We start from the raw sequence: 5,392 nt of genomic DNA, 5'->3' as shown, positions 1-5,392 counted from the left end.
TATGGATTTGGAATTTCCCGGCACGAACACCAAACCAGCTGACAGGCTCTGTTGCAGCCTCTGTTGCAGCGGTTGTCCAATGGGTGTTGTCCCGGCGTCCTCTGGCTACCGGCCAACCAGTCGAGGTGCAGCTCGGAATAGGACGGGCGGAGGAATCTAACTGCGGCGCGCAGGGCAGTCGTTGCTCCGAGGGGATCTACCAGCAGTCCAGCTGGCTAGTAGAAAGTCTCTATGCACAGAGTCTGACTGCGGGTCCTCGCAAGTCACTCTTTTGCCCGGGAAGAAGCTGGTTCGTTCCCTGTCCAGCGCTGCTTCTGAATAAGCTATTCAGGTTGTCGACGAGGGTCCAACTGTAGGCTGCCGTTGATCAAGCGGAGCATTCACGTTGGTAGAATTCTGAGTACGTACGGGATCCTCGGCCTCGCGCTTAGAACAAAGTCCAAGTCCCAGTGCAGACAACAGCAGTTGTCACGTGATTGTCTCTGAGGATGCGCGAAAATGGCCAAGGAGAGCCCCGATCTGAGCTTACGCTCCCTTTTTGACCAAGACCCAGATGTGTGTTGATTGGTTGAGAGTTTGGCGGGCATTGGAGACCCACGTGGTGTTACCACGCCCTGCCAGTCCCTGATTGGTTGATCAAGGTGAGATATGATTCACTTACTCCTGTCACTTAGGATTGCAGTCCAGATGTCCATTTGGCACTCCCTAGACAGATAGGCGCCAATGGATGACCATTGATCATGATAGCCAGGCTTAGCTAAGTGCATCCCCGTTTGGGAGCTGTCCCTTATCAAAAGAAAACATCTTAAATCAGCCTGCATGAATACTTTCTCTGTGGCTGCACCACAGAGATGGAGAGTGAGATGGGGCCTCATTTAAGAAAGCACAGCAACGCTTAATTCTGTCTTATTAACAAGCATTGCCCCTACAATTATAATAGTTTTTAAATCACTCACCTTAACCTTAAGGTCATTGAGTTTGATAAGGAACAAGTAAAGTTTTATTCCAATGCTAAAAGAGAAAAAAAGAAACACAATGTTTCAGCTGTGGACACTTGTTTGGGTGTGGAGTTACAGTAATCTCCAAATGTATTACTGAAACATTGTGTTTTCTTTCTTCTTTTTTTCAGCATGGAATAAACCTATTACTTGTTCCTTCACAGTTACATACCCACTTTGCTGTTTAATTCTCATTTCTAAAATGTAATGCCTACTTGTTTATCAAGAAAGGTGGTCACAATACCTTTTTTCTTACATTTTAGTCCTTCATTCTGAAGGGATGACTTGGAATTCTGCTGAGTACTTTTGGGAGTCCTATCCTGCTTGTCCTACAGCCAGGTGGTTGGTCCCCAGCCAAGCAGTATAAACCAAAATTTCTTATGGATGGAATTTCCAATAGGATAATAATACAAAGCAATCATCAAACTCAATGTAGTTTAAGCAGGTAGCTGCATAGGCTGCAGAGGAGGGAGCTATGAACAAGAAGATTGCGCAGATTAGGTGGTCAGCGATATGAGATGATGGGGCGGTCAGAAAAGAGGGCCCCAATGGAGGGATCATCCTGTAGGACGGAAAAGTTGTCGTTAATAGTCCTGGGGATAGGAAGTGTGTTGGAGTGGTAGGGAAGCACTAAAGGAATGCGGTTGTTACGGTGGGAGTTCCTGATTGAGTTGATGGTCCGAGGGGTGTTTTTGGCTTGGGCAAGGGCCCTGTCAATAACACTGCTGGGGTATCCTTTGTTGATGAAAAAGGAGGACATTTTGAGGGTTTGGTTCTGGAAGTCGATGTCGTCGCTGCATAATCGTCGTAGCCGAAGGAACTGTGAAAAAGGGAGAGAGTTTTCAGTGTGTTTGGGGTGAAATGAGCTATACAGGAGATACCTGTGTGAATCCGTGGGTTTATAATAGACTGAAGTGGAGAGTCGGGGGTAGCTGATGGAGAAGTTTGATGTCTAGAAATGGAAGAGTAGTGGGAGATATGTTAACTGTATATTTGAGGGATGGGTGGAAGTTGGTGAAATGATGCAGAATATGCTGAAGCTGGTTGTTGGAGCATGTGGCGGCAACGACGCTGTCATCAATGTATCGCTTGTAGAGGTCAGGGACAGTGTAGGAAGTGAAGAAGTGTTCTTCTACCCAGCCGACAAAAATATTGGCATTGCATGGTTCCCATTCTGGTGCCCATGGCAACTCCACTCACTTGTTGGTAAAAAAGGTTATTGAATGAGAATGCATTCAGTGTGAGGACCAATTCTGCAAGGCATACCCGGGTGTGGGTGGGTTGTTCAAGCACTGTAAAAGCACTGGGGAATGACGGTGTAAAGAGATGTGATGTCCATGGTAAAAATGTAGTATTTGGGGCCCTGGAATTGGAAATCATTAAAAAGTTGAAGTGCGTTGTTGGTGTCCTTGATGTATAAGGAAAGACCTTCAACCAGTGGTCTCATGATGCTGTTGAGAAAGGCCGAGACGTAAGTAGTTGGACAGTTGCATGCTGATACGATGGGGCATCCAGGGATGTTTGTGGATTTCAGGGAGGAGGTAAAATTGAGATACCTGCAGATGTTCAATAATGAGCTGGTTCGCCTCCTGGGGGAGCTCCTTACTGCTGATAAGAAGGGAGATGGTGGATACCACTTCCTTTTGGTAGTCAGTGGTAGGGTCCTGTTGGAGAGTGAGGGAGGCAGAAGTGTCAGTTAGTTGTCTAGAGGCTTCAAAGATATATAGGTCCTTACTCCACACCACAACCGCGCCTCCTTTGTCCGCTGGTTTGATGATATCATCTCTGTTGCGGAGGGACTGGAGCGCCTGAATTTCTCCTTGGTTGAGGTTGGACCTGTGTTTACTGGGTATAGAGAGTGTCTTGGGAGCTTGATTGGTGCATTGGCTAATGAAATAATCGACTGGTGGAAAATGGCCAGAGGGGGGAGTCCAATAGCTCTGTTTGGGATTAATGTTGTTAATGACATCAATTACCAGATTGTTGTCAGCTGCCTGTGAAGAGGAATTATCAGCAAAATGTGCTCTGAGACGGATCCTGCGGTAAAAGCGGTTAAGGTAGACATTGGTCTGGGGGATGTCCAGCTTCCTGGGAACTGGTACAAAACTGAGGCCTTTGCTGAGGAGGGATCATTCATCCTGTGAAAGGGAAAGGTCAGAAGGTATAGTGACAACAAGGTTAGAATTGGTGAAGGTGTTGTGGGGTGTTGATGGTTTTCTTCTGTAGAAGTTTTTTGTCCTTCTCTGTAGTGAGAAACTGGTAGAGTTTGGAGTTGAGAGATCTAATGAGGTTAATTATAAAGGGAAGATCATGTGGAGCTGTCTGCTGTAGAAATTCCTTTACCTCTTTGATGTTGTTGTCAGAAAGGATGATCTGTTTTTTGAGGGAGAACATGGTAGAAAGCATTAGTTTCCTAGAAAATTGTTTTAGAAGTCTCTGAATGTTACTCTGGGTGGTATCAGAGTAAAAAAAAAGATATTAAATTTCAGGTGATGATAGGGATGGTATTATGTCGACGACATCTGTAGAGGAATAGAAGGTGGTTAGAAAGCCTGGTCTTGGAACAGATAACTGTGAAGATACGGAATGCTGGTTTAGTGAGAGAAGTGGGCAAGTGGTCCAGGGAGGAAGAAAAGGTATGACGCAAAGAAAGACTTGGAGGAAGGCATAATGGGTTGCAGCAGGTGTAGGCTGTAGTACTTCAGGTAATGATAATGATAATAATAATGATAATGTTTATCATTTATTAGCCCTATACAATTTCTTGCATTAGGAATTCATCTTTTCGCATACCCCAGCTTTTCTCCATGAGACACAGACACACAGACAAGGAGAGAAGCTTGGGGTCAGAGCGCAGGGTCAGCCATTGTACGGCGCCCCTGGAGCAGTTGGGGTTAAGGGCCTTGCTCAGGGGCCCAACGGAGTAGGATTCCTCTGCCGGCTGCAGGATTTGAACTGGCAACCTTCCAGCCACAGGCGCTGATCCTTAGCCACAGAGCCACCGCTCCGCCCTAGGTACCTGCGTCAGCATGCGTAGGCTGCGAAGGTGTTTGCATCTATAGGTGACCCCTCAAACTAGAATTATTTCTGCCTTGTAAACAATCTAGTAGTTAGAAAGGGTGCTAGGCCCATTACTTCCTTGCCACAGGTTCTATTCATCACCCAGAATCACCGGTGCATGCATAAACCAGCAACAGACATTAGTACAGTATAGCTAAAGTGCCATTTTTTTTCTACCACATTTAAAACTGTCCACTCAACCCTCAGAATACGTTAATATAAAAACAATTTAAAAACTTTTCTTTCCAGACTGGCACAAGTACCTCATTAGACGCCAGTTACAAAAAAAGTCCCAAAATAATGTAGTCCTGCATTTCTGTCCTTTGTGAAGTTCCTTAGGCACCTTTTCCAGTGTGGACAGCAGTGGGCACACCAAAGCCAACAGGATGTCTCCTTTCAACACCTTCACTTTCCCCGTGAAAGACAGCAACTGCATCTTCCACAGACCCAGCTTTGTGTTTATCTTTAGGTCCATTTTATGATTTCCATTGTCCTGGCTCTGGAACAAAACCCCCAATATATTAAGAGGCTCTGCGCAGAGCTCAAGACCTCCTGGCACCATCTTTGTCCTTCCAGGGTCCGAAGACTTCGGTGGTTGGATTTTGATCCTGGAGTAAAAAAAAGGTTACTGTGACCTGTAGGGCTCCCTTCAATCCCCTGTCTGTGCTCAGGAACAGTGTTGTGTCATCTGGATACTGGGAGATCTTAAGAGTTTCCCCCGCACCTGCCAGTATCACCAGGCCATCAATGACTGAGTCATGTCTCACCGCCTCTGCTAATGTCTCTGTGAACTGGAGGTGAAAGAGGACACTCTTATCATACTTTGGACTCCTGGGAAATTAAATCCCCCAGATGTCTGTTCACGTTGACGCTGCAGCCCACTTCAGATTACAGTATTTTTATCCAGTGGCTGAAACTCTTTCTGAAACTGAAGCGTTCCAGCATTTTGAACAGATAGCTGTGGTTCACTCTGTCGAAGGCTTTCTCCTGGTCCAGGCTCACTACCATCATGGGCACATTTTGGTCCTCGGCCCAGGCAATGGCATCCCTAGTGAGCTGGAGGTTTCAGCTGATGGATCGCTCTTTCACCCCACATGTCTGGTCATTGTTGATGACGTGGGGCAGGGCGATCTTCAGTCTGCTGGCCAGTAGCTTGGACAGGATCTTGACATTCATGCGGAGTATCATTATCAGCCTCCAATTCTTGAGGCCTGTGTCCCCCTAACCCTTGAAGAGCAGGGAGACACCTTCCCTCATCGTGTCTTCTATTTTCCCATACGCAGGTGTAAAATTCATTGGAGAGTCCATTCAGGCATGACACTTTCCCATTCTCC

General features: G+C 46.3%; 1 pseudogene; it reads right to left on the bottom strand.

Moving 5' to 3' along the window:
* Positions 1–2,428: 2,428 nt before the first annotated feature.
* On the bottom strand, positions 2,429–3,667 carry LOC148837780 (uncharacterized; annotated as a pseudogene).
* Positions 3,668–5,392: the final 1,725 nt, after the last annotated feature.

This window comes from Atractosteus spatula, chromosome 3 (assembly GCF_055471065.1).
Source record: "Atractosteus spatula isolate fAtrSpa1 chromosome 3, fAtrSpa1.hap1, whole genome shotgun sequence".
In the NCBI taxonomy this organism is placed as follows: Eukaryota; Metazoa; Chordata; class Actinopteri; order Semionotiformes; family Lepisosteidae; genus Atractosteus; species Atractosteus spatula.
The sequence above is the reverse complement of the archived record's forward strand: the minus strand, read 5'-3'. Positions and strand labels throughout refer to the sequence as shown.